Genomic DNA, 18,147 nt, shown 5'->3' with positions numbered 1-18,147 from the left:
TCAGTATTATCTACATACATTTACATAATATATTCTATTATAATATATTGTGTTTATAAAAAAACTGTTTCTAATTGTGTTTTATGTAAAGTGAACCTTAATAAGGTCATTGTATATGTCTTCTAAATTATACCTTTTGTGTTGACTTTTCAATTGCGTTGCAATTCAGTGTTGTGATGTTATTGCCAAAATATTCTATTAATATTTTTTTGTCTAAGTAAAATAAATGTAAATGAGTGGCTCTTGATTTTTATTTAAATATTTTTGTTTAAGTTTATATAACTCCAAGTGTGCAATATAAAGGCTAAAACTTTTTAATGTTTGTATCATTCCGCTTATCTGTGTTCTCGCGTGGTGGTTCTTTCTGTAGGTTACACAGTATGGCGGCATGTAACTGACTGAGTGAGTGAGTCACTGAATAATTTATTCAAGTAATTCACGCTCAATAACGTTGCTCTGAGACGCACAATGGTTGATTCTGCTTTGGCTTTGACTGGAACTATTTTATTTGGCGGAGCAAAATACTCAAAGTAACAGGCGATGCTGTGTGTAAATGTAAGTTACTTAACTTTTATTGAACTGTTAATTAAAAGCACACTCACAGTCCATCTGTTGGCCTGAATATCAGAACTGATGTAATTACCTTGTAAGATGTAGTATGATATGCCTATTAACATTTTAGTATGAATTATCTCAATAGGCTAATTTATGCATTTTTGTCAATCAGGTTGCAGATCATGGTTGATTGAAAGCAAGATCATGGATATTAGCTGGTGTCTAATAAAATTAAAAGGTAGGCCTACATAAACCTTCTGCTCACAATCTCACTGCCAAATCATCTGGTGCATAAAACAACATTTAACATGTTTATTTTTATTCCTACAAGGTGAATCATGTGTTGAATGTGTTATTGGTTAAGTACAGGCCCCAGATGGAAGCCATGACGTCAGAGGTACGTAAATTGCCATGACCTTCGCATTGCCGTTGCCTCACTCATATATCTTCATAATGTTATCCACAGAAAAGGTCAAGTGAATAGACTGTACCCTTAATGTCTGCAATTGTCACTTGATTTTGTTGCTATGAGCAGTGACCTCTTAGATATGGCTAGAGGTCCTAGTAAAGAGTCTGCTGCACAGGAAGTAATGTTCAATTTTCTTGGAGGTATCCAAAGCGACTTACGAATGAGGACAATGGAAGCAATCAAAATCAACAAAGAAGAGCAGTGAATTTATACTAAAATAAAATAAAGGCCTTGCACTACAAAATAAAATAAAGTTTAAACTATCAAATACGTAATAATTCACATAAATTGTTGTCTAATATGATTTTTCATTTATTATTTATTGATGTATTTCTCTATATTTTGTGAATATAATTTATATTTTAGTGATTTTTTTTATATATGATTTTTTATATATATATATATACATATTATATTTTAGATGCATTTTTAGTAAATAATAAATATAGTTTTATATTTATTATCATGAATATTTTCCTTGTCTACTCAAATTGGGCTTATATAATCATTTTCAAAATACAACCTCTAGGTGGCAATATAGTGCTTATTATTTTTCAGATCCAAAACTAGGCTTCAAAACCCTCTCAGGAGAGCCACGTGTCAATCTTTGAAGTACTGGAGGCATAGTCTTACAGTCAAAATATATTCTAAAGATTATAATACCAGGAATTGCTCAGATACATCACGTTAACTAATCAACTGCAATATTTGCTTAGCACACAAAAGATGATTTCATTTTGTGAAATGAACGTGGTGCTGCTTTTATTTATTCAGGGTGTATTCAGAGGCTGTTGAATGTTGTACCATCATTAGTTCATGTCCCCATTCAGCCCTTTTTGAGCATTCTTGAATGATGTGACCACAGAATTATATAAGATTGCAGTAAAACCGGTTTCTCATGCCAGAAAGGGACGCTGGGTGGAGCAGCAATGACATCACCGAGTCGCTCAGCGTTCAGCATGCATGTAGAGGAACAGAAAGGCAAAGCACACTAGAGTTTGTCAGAGGAAATTAGTCGCTTGTGGGTAGAACAGCTATATTAAGTGCACGGCAAGACTCTGCACTGAGTGTGACCGTTCATGCTTCACACACATTAGCTGTGTTTGGCAAGAGCCACAGCTTTCAGTGCCAAGATGGAAATGGAAAGGAAGAAAGGAGGGGAAAAGAAGCAGGGGTTGAATATGTAGTAATTAAGTTTTTCTTCCTCCCTTACCCACTTTTTCCCAGTGCTCTGCTTCTTGATTGACTTTTGGCCACTTGGAACAAACTGTTCAAGGAACAGGCGAGGCCTTTGAAGGCTGGAGGCCGCTAAGACAGAGCAACTGTATCAACACATTTCTCCTGCTTAGAACAACACAGAACACATGACAGTCAACTATGTTTGCTTTCTCTGGCTAGGTAAACATTTTCCAGTGTACCAGTCTTGCAGAGATCAAACCAGATAACTGTTCAAAAAACATGCTGGTTTCGAAAGAAGGCATGGATCATTATTACTATTGCTCGTACTCGATTTTCTAAATACTACTAACTAAACTTTGGGAATAAACTTGATGAGCAATTTGTTTATTAATTGCAATTTGTAATTGTAATCATACTGCATAAGAACACCCAGGTAACTACCCATAGCACGCTAGCAACACCTTAGCAACCATGTAACAACACACTAAAAACGTGACCTCAAATTATCTTGTTGTGAAGGGTTATACTGTTAGTTTTGTTCAAATAATTCGTTCAAATAAATAATAAATAAATAGATAACTACAGAAATTATTCTGGTCACACTTTGGATTAGGGTCCATTTCCCACTATTAACTAACTATGACTTTTACCTTTTAGTATACTCCTAATTACTGCCTATTAATACTTAGTAAAGTAGTTGTTAAGTTTAAGAATTGGGTAGGATTAAAGATTTAAAATAAGGTCTTGCAGAAAAAGACGTTAATATGTGCTTTGTCAGTAATAATAAACAGCCAATATCCCAGTAATAATTATGCTAAAAACCAACTAGTTAATAGTGAGAATTGAGCACTAAAGTGTTACCAATATACTTATTAACTCACCAAAGTATTTAAAGTGAGAAGGGTACATGAAAGCTTGCATTTTATGGTTAGACTTTAAATTTTGATGTCAAAGCCACTGTTGTATTGTATAATAATAATGTTCTACAGGCTATACACAGTATTAAGTTCAATGACATAAGAAGTAACTGTAATTAAATTAATGAAAAAATAAGGGTAATTCCTTACTTTACTTTACTGTATTTTAAAAGTAATTAAAATACTTAGTAACTAGTTACACCCAACACTGGTTTTGACAAGTTTTTGGGCTTCTAATTGGAATAAAACCACTCAAAACACATTAGCAATGCCCTAAACACCCTATCCACAGCTAAGCAATGCGCATAAAATCGAAATGGTGGACAATGAAACAAAACACACAATTTCTAGGGGGAAACTGAATATTTGAGTTTAGAATGGACTCTTTTGACTGACCAATAAGCATCCATCTAAGACACCATAGCAACTACCCAGAATGCTAAGTAACTGCAAAGCAACACACCACAAAGCCACTCTTAGCAACTGCATAACAATGCCCAGCAACCACTCACAACACCTTGCATAGTGGCAGTGGCTTCTGCATGGGTAAGCATAAATCTAGATAAAGCTGATATTATGTCACACTGCACAGCTACGTTTTGACTGCATAGACAGTGACTGTCACATGGCTTTTACTTTCCTTGAGTTATATTATTTGCTCTGTTTACACAGATGTGTTGCAGTGCTGCATAATGCTGGATTATGACCTGATGTTTTCCATGGAAAGAGGTGTGAGGCAGATAGGTGGGGGACTGTGGTCTGATTTCAGCTCTGTGACAGTTTAAGTATGTGACTATGTAAAGATGGCCTTAATCTGGATCTTGCTTTTACTGGTCTTCAGTGAACTACTCTGCAGAAAGAGACAGCTGACTTAAAGGATTACTCCACTTCCAGAATGAAAATTTTGATAATTTACTCACCCCTATATGTCATTCAAGATATTCATGTCTTTTTTTTCTTCAGTCGCAAAGAAATTAATTTTTTGAGGAAGATATTCCAGGATTGTTTTTCCTATAGTGGACTTCAATAGTGCTCAACGGATTTAAGGTTAAAGTTGCAGTTTCAATGCAGCTTCAAAGGGTTTTACACGATCCCAGCTGAAGAATAATTGTCTTATCTAGCAAAATGACTAGTTATTTTCTAATAAAAAAAAAAAATGTTTATACTTTTTAACCTCAAATGCTCATCTTGTATGGGTGTACTCTGTGCACTCCAGATCAAGACAGTTATAAGGGTAGGGTGAAAATGTCCCATCTCGTTTTCTCCTACAACTTCCGTCATCACTATTTTACCCTTTTTTTGTAAAGGGCATTTGACCTTCTTTGCACGTTCACTTTGTAAACACTGGGTCGGTACTTCTGCAGCGATGTAGGATAATTTTGAAGTTAGAGGAGAAAATGAGATGGGAGTTTTTCGACATAGCCTAACTGTCTTGAACCGGAATGCAAAGAGTAGCCTACTCATGCGCAACATGCAAGCTAGACAAGAGCTAGACAAGATGAGCATTTGACGTTTAAATGTACAGTAAATTTATTCATTCCCTTGGCAAATTCTGACTTAAAGTTACTTTTATTCAACCAGCAAGTTTTTTTTTTTTTTTTACCGGAAATGACACAGGCTTCTCCCAAAAGATAATAAGACAATATACAAGAGGCAAGAGGGAAAAAAAATTCTCAGCTTTTATTTACATTTGAACAAAAACTGACATCTCCAAAAATTATTCATACCCTTTGCAAACTGTCACAGTCTATGGGAAAATCCAAAGTTCTATACCATTCCAAATAGTCCAAGCTGCTCTAAAGCATCCTAATTACCCTGTTTCATTGGGAACAGCTGTTTTAATCAACTCAACAGGTGAAAAACAGAAGCTCTCTGCTGTTGGCTTGTGGACAGTCATGGCTAAGACAAAGGATCTCACTGAGGACCTGCGGCTGCGCATTGTGGTTGCTCACAAGTCAGGAAAGGGCTATAAGACCATATCTAAATGTTTTGAAGTTCCAGTGGCTACAGTGCAAAGTATTATTAAAAAATACAAGTTGTTCCGCACTGTAATAAATTTTTAGAGGACGTGGTCGGAAGCCAAAAGTGACAGCTGTGCTGGCCAGGAGGATAGTGAGAGATGTAGAAAAGAATCACCACCAAGGCCATCCTGATGAATCTGGGCTCTGCTAGTGGCAACATCTCAAGGCAGACAGTCCAACGGACACTGTACACCACTGGGTTCCATGGACACAGACCAAGAAGGACACCACTTCTCCAGATAAGGCCTTTGCAAATACTCATCTGGACAAAAAAGAAGACTTCTGGTCTTCTGTTTTATGGTCAGATGAAACAAAAATTTAATTGTTTGGCCACAATGATGTAGCCTTCATTTGGCATAAAAAAGGAGAAGGCTTCGACCCTAAGAACACCATCCCCACTGTCAAACATAGTGGTGGGAACCTAATGTTTTGGGGGTGTTTTTCAGGTGGTGGACCAGGGAACCTAATCACAGTAAACAGCACCATAAAAAAGGAGCAATACATCTAAATTCTCAACAGCAACATCAGGCAGTCTGCAGAGAAACTTGGCCTTGGGCACCAGTGGACATTTCAGCATGAAGAAATGGTTAGCAGACAAAAACATTAACGTTTTACAGTGGCCCAGCCAGAGTCCTGATTTAAATCCATTTGAGAATCTGTGGAGGGAGCTAAAGATCAGGGTGATGGCAAGGAGACCCTCCAACCTGAAAGAGTTGGAGCTCATCGCTAAAGATGAATGGGCAAAAATAGAAGTGGAGACATGCAAAATCAGCAATTATAGGAAGCGTTTGATTGCTGTAATAGCCAATAAAGGCTTTTCTATTGATTTTTAAGAAGGGTATGAATAATTTTGGACATGCCACTTTTTGTTCAAATGTAAATAAAAGATGAGTAATAATTTTTTCCACAATGATGCCTCTTGCACATCATCTTATTATCTTCTGGGAGACGTCTGTGTCATTTCTAATCATAAAACAATTTTTTTTTTCCAGAAAATAATAGACCGTTTCGCTAGATAAGACTTAGTCTGGTGTCAAATCTTTTGTAGCTGCATTGAAACTGCATTTTTTACATTCAGTCTGTTTAGCTCAACTGAAGTTCACCATATGGAGAAAAATCCTGAAATGTTTTCCTCAAAAAACATAATTTCTTTGTGACCGAAGAAAGAAAGACATGAACATCTTGGATGACATTGGGGTGAGTAAATTATCAGGAAATTTTTATTTTGAAGTGGAGTAAAAAATCGAACAGATCTATACAAGATAATTTCTTAAAGAAGCTTAGTTTCAAAACTGAAGCATCATGGAAAAAAAATATGAATAAAAAAGAACCTTGATAAAAAAAAAAAAGATAAAATGCTCATTAACCTTAATCAAATAAAATTTTTTCTTTGCTTAAAATATAGTCTTTTGTAGTTAAAGAGACTGAAAAATATGATTGTTTATTAAAAATAGGAATTGTTTAAACACTGAGCTCTAAAATGAGGAATCTGATGAGAAAAGTTCAATCCAATCTTATGATGATTTATCATCGTCCGACATCACTATTTTACCTTTTTTTGTAAAGTGCGTTTGACCTTCTTTGCACGTTCACTTTATAAACACTGAGTCGGTACTTCTGGAGTGATGATTTTGAAGTTGGAGGAGAAAATGAGATGGGAGTTTTTCGACTTACCCTAACTGTCTTGAACCGGAGTGCACAGAGTACACATGCGCATCGTAGAACTACAGTCGTGGTCAAAAGTTTTGAGAATTACATAAATATTGGAAATTGGAAAAGTTGCTGCTTAAGTTTTTATAATAGCAATTTGCATATACTCCAGAATGTTATGAAGAGTGATCAGATGAATTGCATAGTCCTTCTTTGCCATTAAAAAAATTAACTTAATCCCGAAAAAAATGTTCCACTGCATTTCATTGCTGTCATTAAAGGACCTGCTGAGATCATTTCAGTAATCGTCTTGTTAACTCAGGTGAGAATGTTGACGAGCACAAGGCTGGAGATCATTATGTCAGGCTGATTGGGTTAGAATGGCAGACTTGACATGTTAAAAGGAGGGTGATGCTTGAAATCATTGTTCTTCCATTGTTAACCATGGTGACCTGTAAAGAAACGCGTGCAGCCATCATTGCGTTGCATAAAAATGGCTTCACAGGCAAGGATATTGTGGCTACTAAGATTGCACCTAAATCAACAATTTATAGGATCATCAAGAACTTCAAGGTTCAATTCTTGTTAAGAAGGCTTCAGGGCGTCCAAGAAAGTCCAGCAAGCGCCAGGATCGTCTCCTAAAGAGGATTCAGCTGCGGGATCGGAGTGCCACCAGTGCAGAGCTTGCTCAGGAATGGCAGCAGGCAGGTGTGAGCGCATCTGCATGCACAGTGAGGCGAAGACTTTTGGAAGATGGCCTGGTGTCAAGAAGGGCAGCAAAGAAGCCACTTCTCTCCAAATAAAACATCAGGGACAGATTGATCTTTTGCAAAAAGTATGGCGAATGGACTGCTGAGGACTGGGGCAAAGTCATTATTTCCAGATGAAGCCTCTTTCCGATTGTTTGGGGCATCTGGAAAAAGGCTTGTCCGGAGAAGAAAAGGTGAACGCTACCATCAGTCCTGTGTCATGCCAACAGTAAAGCATCCTGAGACCATTCATGTGTGGGGTTGCTTCTCATCCAAGGGAGTGGGCTCACTCACAATTTTGCTCAAAAACACAGCCATAAATAAAGAATGGTACCAAAACACCCTCCAACAGCAACTTCTTCCAACAAACAACAACAGTTTGGTGAAGAACAATGCATTTTCCAGCACGATGGAGCACCGTGCCATAAGGCAAAAGTGATAACTAAGTGGCTCGGGGACCAAAACGTTGAAATTTTTGGTCCATGGCCTGGAAACTCCCCAGATCTTCATCCCATTGAGAACTTGTGGTCAATCCTCAAGAGGCAGGTGGACAAACAAAAACCCACTAATTCTGACAAACGCCAAGAAGTGATTATGAAAGAATGGGTTGCTATCAGTCAGGATTTGGCCCAGAAGTTGATTGAGAGCATGCCCAGTCGAATTGCAGAGGTCCTGAACAAGAAGGGCCAACACTGCAAATACTGACTCTTTGCATAAATGTCATGTAATTGTCGATAAAAGCCTTTGAAACGTTTGAAGTGCTTGTAATTATATTTCAGTACATCACAGAAACAACTGAAACAAAGATCTAAAAGCAGTTTAGCAGCAAACTTTGTGAAAACTAATATTTGTGTCATTCTCAAAACTTTTGGCCACGACTGTAGACAAGATGAGCATTTGAGGTTAAGAAGTATATACATTTTAATTTTTCAGAAAATGGCCGATTGTTTCACAAGTTAAAACCTGCATTCCTTGGCTGAGATAGTTAAGAGTCCTTTTTTTGCTGCACTGAAACATTTAGTTAAATGTGAGCCAAAATCATCACAGTTAAAAGAACCAAAGACTTAAACTACTTCAGTGTGGGTGCACTGAATTTATTTAATACATGAGTTTCACAATTTGAGTTGAATTACTGAAATAAATGAACTTTTCCATGACATTCTAATTTATTGAGATGCACCTGTATATACAATATATATATATATATATATATATATATATATATATATATATATATATATATATATATATATATATATATATATATATATATATATATATATATATATATATATATATATATATATATATATATATATATATATATATATATATATGTATGTATATATATATGTATGTATATATATATATATATATATATATATATATATATATATATATATATATATTATACATAAATACATATCTAATTATTATTAATTAATAAAGATAACAATACAAATAAAAAATAAGCATGCAAATCTACCCCTAAACCTACCCTTAATTGAGACCAAATGTAAAATATATGAAATGTAGTTCATACATAAAATATTATGAATTACCCTGAGAGTCTGTTTGAAAATCTATGATTGCAAACGTTAGTATCTTGCATGTAACTTAACAGTGTGAGACAAAGTAATAGAAGACAAATCGTTACAAGAGTAACAGGCAGAAGACTTCAGTAAAGTCTCCCTTTGTTTTTATCATGTTGCAAAATACCCAAAGACATTGTAAGAAGCTAAAAATGTGTGTCACTAGAAGAGTCAAAGTTCACTTTTTAAGAACTATTGGGATAAGAGTTGAGGGCAAAGTCAAGTCAAGTCAAGTAAAAAAAAAATCTATGTGCCAAGTGTCATGCTGTTGAAGTAATGATTATAATAAAGTAATGATTATTTACAAATCAACAGCTTTTTGTTATGTGCCACAAAGTAAATATTACAACTAATGCACTCCTTAGTCCACCAAAGCACAGAATGATGTCAGAATAATTTTAGGAAACAAAATAAAGCTAAAAATGAGTGACGCCCATATGTGCAAGCCTTGCTAGAGCATTGACATGGTGTTTAGTGAGGTTGCTTCTATATGTGACTATCCCTCGGTTTCACAGACATGGTTTAAGCTTTGTCCTAGACTATAATGTAAGTCTAAGCTGTTTCAACTGAACTTGCACTGACTGATCTTAAAATATATCAGTGCCTTTGTTTTATCTCAAGATGCTTTTTTTCTAAGGCACGTTTATAAAAAAGTATTTAAATGTCTTAATTGAGCTATGGCCTAATCCTGGTTTAGGCTAAGCTCTGTGTATGAAACCTGGGCCTTGGTGAATTAAATGAGCCCACTGGTTCTCAAATATGGCTTTCTATAGTTATTTTTTGGTCATTTTATCATTCACAAGGTGAAACTTGTGAGTAAATCATAAATGCACACTCTGCTCAACAAGCCACATGATTTCAGGTATCATTCATGTCTGTACCACAAACAGTGTAGGACAAGGTTTGTTCGAATGTCTAGCCGAAAGTATGAGTTACAGCCATAGCAATGCGTGCCTTAGCAAGCACCACTAATTAAATGTTATTCTGGAATGGTGGTAATGTTGGGCTGTCCAATGTCAGTTTGTAAACAATAATTTTAATTTAAAATAGGTGTGTTTTTATAATATTTGGATTAAGTGTTTGAAATACTCAATCCAATAATATCTTGTTGACAATAGCTACAGATTTGAGGATTAGTGTTAATACAGATATATCTTATAACTATAATTTTTGTTCTTTTTTTGCAACAAAACCAGTTGAATCTTGCCAAGATTTTATTTGAAAAAAAGCTTTGGTAACTACCACACAATATAGTGCCTGGGACATAAGGTGATTTCCAACTTGATGCTATAAAAAGTAAAATAGCTACAAACACATCTGTTATTTGTTGTTTTGATCGCTTTGCATGGAAATGCACATGTTACTTGCATGTTTAAACTTGTTTCTAACAATCTAGATGAATTCTGTACACGTAAAATTACAAATCACTATTCAGGTTTTACATACAAAGGTTCGTAGATAGGTCAGTGAAAGATTGCTGTCAAAGATAAGATAAAAGAAAAATCTTGTTTAAAATGGTTTAAAACAGCTGTGCAGTTCTTCGCAGTTTTTAGAAATGTACTCTTTTTATGTTGGTTTTATACTGTTTAAAAAAGTTAAAAAAAAAACCTTATTGTTAAATTTAGTGGCATGAAGGTATATGTCATAAGGTCTTACCATCAGGTAAAAAATAATGACATGAATTTCTTATTTCTTATTATCTTGAATACAGTTTATTCTTAGTAGTCTTTTATATAATATAATATTAATTATATTTTATTGTATTATGAATTACATATAGGTATATAGGTTATAAATATATTTGTCAATGTGAAAAGTTTTTTATTTTCTTTTTGTTTTTTACAAATACGAATTATTAACATTAATAATAACATAATATTATATATTAAAATTATCACGATTTTGGGGAGTTGCACCATGTTTGAAAGAAATAAAAAAATTAGTTCAGTGTCATGTCATTGACCCACATGTCTTATTCTGTCAGCTGATTTAAAGACTTAGTGGAAAGTCATGATCAATTTCTTCCCAGAATTTATAGGGTTTAAAAGAAACTCCTAACTTTACATGATAAATGATAACAGATATGCTTGCTTAGCATGCATCACTAAATAAATTGATAAGTTCCACCTTTCCACCATTTGTCCAGATTAGCAGATGATTCATGGAGCCATCAGCACACCACATTACAGCTGTCAGTGTTTGCCGTCAAATGTTATGTAATTATTTGCTCATTGACTTTCATCCACTTTCAACAATTTGCCCTCCCGTAATGTTAACACCAGCGTGGTCGCCATGAAGAGTTGTGCTCTTAAGTGGCTGATGATCAGAATCAGTCTTGCCTGTGGGACTGAGAACACTAGGAATTGTTTGCTCACCAATCAAGATTCCAGTTGCGTTGACAAATGAGAAATTAAGAGCAAATGCAAATCAATTCGGAAAGGTTTTCATATGTCAAGGTTTACTGATTATGTAACCTCATATTGGTACATTTCTGACTGGATCAAACTATTTCACCACACAAATGTACTCATGTACAAAGGTTGTGCAGTTTTTCCCCACTGATAACTAATGCCAGTCTGCCAGTGAATTGGCATCTATTATGGTATAATCTCCACATAAAAGCCGGTTCACAACAAGATTGATAACTATAGTAATAATTAGCGCCCATAACAATGCACAGTAACATTCAGCTTTAACACTTGCTGCTGCTTTAAATCCTGAAGTTCTTTAAAGTTGTTTGAATTCTAATTGCAATGTTTTGTTTTAACATTCATTTAGATTCCAATGAAAGTGATATCGCTAAAAGTGATTGCAATGATATCTTTCCTGTGTTCTTATTGTTGTTGCTGTGGTTTGGACTTCCCTATTCTCATAAAATTAGAACAGTTATCAAAAGTTTATAGTTATACTTCATAGTTAATGTCCTTGTTGAGTCTTCTGATCATTTTATTTTGCAGATGAAATAAAATAAACTAAGAATCAGACTGAATATTATATAACTGTGGTTGAAGTTCAGAGGACTTTTCTTTTCTAGTGCATTTGCTGTCAGCTGTGGTGGGCTAAACAAAGTCTGAATGTATTTTCGTTAACCATTTGCTGTTTAGAAGGAAAGCAAAAGCCATGCGGTTCAAAATGCATCTGGCCCCAATTAAATATAGAATATATTTTTTGTATTTGACTTATTATTTTTTAAGGTTTGCATGGGCTAGCATCCTTCTATATTACTAAATTACAACAAGGACTTTACTATTATCCAACCAGAATCTACTAATCATCCCCAGGTCTAAATCGGGAGATAGAGCATCTGCTGTGCATTGGCTGTTTCGGTGTGCATACTTTGGAATGACCTTCGTCTGAATCTGACATCAGTACTTTTTGATATTTTTAGAAATCTCATTTGTATTAGTTGTCTTTTATCTAGCCTTTGATGATGTGCTGGTCGTATGGGGTCATGTCATGTTTTATGGTTGGGAGTAGTGTAAAATATGTTCTTGTCCTTTTTATGTTTTTAGTGCTAAAGTGAACACTATGTGATAGTGATCTAGAATAGTGCTATATAAACACAAGCTTATACCAAGAAAAACTATTTGGACTAGGTATGTGCAAGACTAGTTGAGTAAATAATACTGCTGCTGCTAGTCAACATTGGAAATTGGAGTCATGTACATTATTTTATTATTTTTTCCTGTTTTATTCTATGTCAAACTGGTGTATAACAATTAAGCTTGTTTATAGGCTTGTTAAGGCGTGTTTACACCAAGGACGATAACTATAAAGATAACGACAAAGATATAGTTCTAAAAATCATTTTCAGTATTAAAGAATAGCATAGTCCACACCACAGCTATAACCTGGCACAGAGAAATAGTATCATTGGAATCACATTTAAATTTTTTTTTTTCAGCTGATGAATGATAAAAACATTTACACTCAATTTCGAATCAATCCTGCTGTCACAAGCTTGAGAATTTAAAGCGGCAGACTAGTACGCGCTTAGAATAAACCAGCCCATAAACAAACAATAATCTTCAACATTGTCTCAACAACAGGTCCTATGTAGTTGCTGGTGCACAGCAAGCTTTTCTCATGATATTGCCCACTGTCATTTGTACTTTTACAAGAGAAGCCTGGACGCACAAAGGAACAAAACCTTGACCTGGTGACTTATGTTAACTAACCTTTATTTGAGAAATTGTGGTTTATAATAGGCTGTTGAGTTTGTACTCATTGCTCACAAGTTTAAGTTTGAATCTACAGAATTTGTAGACTTTGATCAAAACTTGACAATCACATGAGAAAATTGCGTCTTGACCTACTATACAGTCCAACTTCCCATGCATCGCATTTGAGCATAAAAGCTTAAGGTATGCCAACCTTGACAAAGCTGACGACGGTGGTAAGGCAAAAAGGTGATAAGAAAAGAGGTGGACAGAGTCTGGGTCTAAAGTAAAGATTATACCAGACCATAGTGGCTTGATCAAAGATAGCCAAGCAGGTTTTTCTAATGTAGTATTTGGTTTGATTCTTGTCTATTTTCTGGCACCAGCTCTAACCAGTTTGACAAAGGTCTACCAGGCTTACAGTCCAGTAGATAAATCATCAAGATATCTAAATCAGTCCAGGAGATAAGAAAAGAAGTAGACGGTGAATCTAGGACAAATGCCAAAAGTCATTATAGCCCATACTAGTTTAATACTAGGATACATTACACATTATTCATTGGTCAAAAATGGTTCTTATTTTCTGGTTCTTATTTTTCTAAATTCTAATCTCCGCTGAGCAGCAGCAAGATCTGTATCCAAATGAAGAACTAAATCGTATCATCAGAGCTCTAAAAGTGGTAAGCAATTACCAAGGCACCTTAATTCAATGTGTGGTCCAAATGTGATATCATGTGTTTGCTCATGCATTACCTAATTAAATACTTCCAAGACCTACATCTATGTACTACGATTTAAGACTTCTAGCTCTAATTAATAAAAATGGGCTATAAACTACATGCCATTCAAAACACTTCCAATTAGTAGTGTTGATTTTAAATGACGTCATGGGGAGACACTTTAAACTCTTAAGAGAAGTGTATATGAGCTTCTGCGCTAATTACATGAAATGCGCAAAGTCGTTTTTCAGGACAATGAATAATATCAAAATGATCTCGCACATGTTTTTTCTATGTTATGGTGTTATAACCTATAGATATTTTGATTTATACCCCTTAATAGCTTTCATGGAGTCACCGCAGAGTTATGGAGCTGCTTATTTAGTTAATTGCTCTCGTCATATGGATTCTACTTCTGTTGTTTCTCACTCCAGGAAGCGATGCAAATTGCACACCCTGTTAATAGGTTTTATTAAGGGGTATGCTCGCGAGAGTAAGAACATCCAGATAAAGGTAAATAACTTCATGCAATTTGAAGTCATTAATTTTGTCTAAGGGTCGCTAGAACAAACACAATTTGATTTCTCTATTTTGCAGTTAGGCTTTTTTTTCTCCATGCTTTCAATACTAGGCTAGTGATTTCAGGCATATGCCTTTTTTGGAGCCCCTCTAATAAAGGCTAATGAGCTTCGGTTCATTACAATATACATTTTACAGACTTTGTGTTAATAATGTATATTATAGTATATGACAGGTTTATCCTTTATAATTTAACACTAGAGATGAGATAAATGAAGATCACACATGATTTTCTTCTGATGTATGGACTGCTGAATGGTTAACCAAAAACTGTGAATTTCAGCTCTTTTCTAATCTGACATAAGTGCTGTGACATTGTGCTGTGACATCATCCAGTGGGCCAGTCTGGGTAGTGGGGCACTTGGATTAAAACTCATTGCATAGTGAGTTTATTTTGGGACTACCAATGGATAAAAAAAGGATTAGAGCTCAATAAATCCCCCAGAACTCTTAGTGCTAAGGTCCTCAAAGGCTGCTGCTGCGACATCTCATATTCTCAAATCTCCATCTGGGAATGATAGTCTTCTTCTAAACATAGATTTGACATCCTATCTGATGAGAAGATTTGCTGTTTTAGGTGTGATTGACAACTATACTGGCATGCTATGTGGAAATCTTTAAGAACAGAGTGTTCTGCCTGGTGAAGTGCTTTAGATGTTTGATGGGGAGAAGGAGGTTACTAAAAATAAGCTGATAGGCGATGACTGTAAACGATGATCTTCAAGTTACATCCCATTAACTCGAATGCACACACTGAATTTGGACTACATAAACAATGTTCCAGGCAAAGTGATTTTAAATGTAGCATTTATACATGACTTGAAGTAACAAAAGGGATCAGGTGACCTTGGTCATCTTCATGATTGACTAAAGACCCTTCTCAGTGCTTAAAAGTTCATATTAAGAAGCTTATATTAAGATTTATATAGTGATACTTATAATATAAAGGTTTACAATTATCTTTGTACTTTCAATGTTTTAGGGCTTTGGTGGTTCAAGTGTGTGCCTTACATGTTAAGCTGTGGTGCAGAGGACAAAAGTTTGACCTTCAACCCTTTCCAATCATTTTCCCTCTTTCGTTTTTGTACTCTTTATTATTTATTTTATGAAAATGTAAAAAGAACTAGGCAAAAGTTCAAAGGACATCTTATTTCCTTGAGCACTCAAACTCGATATTCAGATGGTACAGATGTCCTTGTGACAACATCCACTCAATTATTCATAGCTTATAGTGATCTCTGATAGGCTGCGCTTTTTCAATTAGGCAAAATAGCCTAGTGCTCTGAGTATTTTTTTCTGTTTAAGTGAATTATAGGAGCCCTACAACCTCATCTCCAGGGATATTAATCTCATAATCTCTGGAGAGCATTAAACTCGATGTACATGTTCTGAGTTTGCTTGTCCATGTAATAAACATAGATTGTTTAGATTAGCTCTGAAACGATTGACCTGATTTGACTTTATTTCCATATTGCCACAGTGTCTTGAAAATCTCTAATTATTACTTAGGATTTCACTTACAGCAACAATTCCAGACACAAAGCCAAACTCATTTTTCAAATATTTTGTAACAACAAAAGTATTATTCTGTATTTTATTTTACTGATTGTACCACCGTGCAAAAAATGATGTTTTATTAACAAGGTTCGGGAGGAGCACGATCAGATAATCAATCTATTCGGCACAGGTGTAACTCGTTTAGCCAATCAAAGAATTAGCGCATCATATATATAGCCAGCCGTCTTACCTCCATCCAGCGACAGTTTCTTGGCATCCCTCCTCCACCCCTACTCCCCACTTCTAATCTGTTTCTATCCCAAACTAGCGAGGGGGGGTTCTCTGGGTCCGGCCTGTATTCCGGGCCCGGAACCCTTCCCCAGGACAGCACGCCAAAATATGCTTATTACTTGCTCAAGCAGATTAGATGTAAGGGCGAACTCGTGAAACAATAGTTAATGATGTGCAAAGATTGTCACATCATACCCCAAAAGACCTGAGGCTGTAAGTACTGAGTTAAGGGTATGAATACTTATGCAATGTACTTTTTTTTGTGTTTTTTTTTTCTTTATGAATTTGCTAAGTTGTCACAAATCTGTTTTTTTTTTTTTTTGCTTGGTCATTATCGTGTATAGAGTGAAAACTGATGTGAGAAACAAGTAATTTAAAGCAGTTTAACATAAGGCTGCAACATAAAATGTGAAAAAAAAAAAGAATACTTATGAATAGGGGTATGAATATTTTCGCAAGGCACAGTAGTTTATTTGTATTAAAAATCACAATACACTGAATATCAGAAAAACTTACAGCTTGCAAGTAACACAGCATTTATGTAGCTGCAGGGATGACATACATTTGACTTTTGTAGGCCAAAACCCGGAAATGATTTAGCACTTCTGGTTTCGTCATCGAAAAGTTTTTTGAAATGTGTTTTTGGTTTAATGCCTGAAATTAGGTCAGTGGTTAACACGAGCGATTCTGGCAACATATATACTGAAGGCTTCTTATAGTTGATTTTTCAGCCCCACACATTAAGTCTAACTCTAGTCACAAATCACTTGGAATGCTGTATCAAAATTGTGTCATTGTAATTGCACATTACAAACTGTTAATTAATGCAATATGTATTCATAACAGCATTGCTTTAAATGAAGGTTGTGTTTTATGTTATCATTTCACAGACAGCCAAGGCACATTGCCAAAGACAAGATGAATAATTAATCTTGAAGGGAATTACCATTTCAGATAGCAGTAGGGTTACTGAAGAGTATGATTAATAGAAAAAGGAAAGAGAAAGAGCACTTTCTTTTTCTGTTCAGGGTTCTTGGTACTAGCACTGAGGTTTTTGCATCTGTATTATATTTGGAAGTGCATAACCTCACAGGCTAAGCAAGATTAGTGTCTTGCTCAAGCAGAAAACAGCGTCAAGCTAAATCCTTTTCCTAGAAGCTAACTTCAGCGGCTGCACTGGTGTAATGACACACATAGAGCAGGCCATGGAATGATAATCACGGCTTATTATATGAGCTGTTGGAAATGCTTGACATTAGTTTATAACCTGCGTAACCTACGCACAACTGTCAATCTGTTGAAACAGAATAAGAAGATATATTAAGATGACAATAAGGGTGTAATGTATAGGTTCAAATAGTATGTTATTTATTAATTCATGTGTGTATTGCATTGATGACTTTTGGTTAGTTCACACAGAATTTTTGTAACACAAGAAAATGGAGACTATGGGTGTGAGATCCAAAACAATATCATAGATGTTTTTTTTTTTGTTTCTTGTTTTTTCAAATCTTTCAAATTCATGTTATAGCTTTTTCTCACACAAAAATATCATATGTCTTTAGAACACTTGGAATATACTACTAAATATTCACCTTTTTTTTGCCACACTTCAATCACTATCATACGTTATATGGAGATGCAGCAAGAATTAAATATAGTTTTAAAAATCATACTGTTTTTGGAATTACTATGAGAGTGACCATGTTATTTAACTATTCCTTTAAGGTATTTTTTACTTATTATCCCATAAATATACATAAATCCAC

This window comes from Garra rufa, chromosome 5, assembly GCF_049309525.1.
Source record: "Garra rufa chromosome 5, GarRuf1.0, whole genome shotgun sequence".
Taxonomy (NCBI): Eukaryota; Metazoa; Chordata; class Actinopteri; order Cypriniformes; family Cyprinidae; genus Garra; species Garra rufa.
This window is presented reverse-complemented; position numbering follows the sequence as displayed.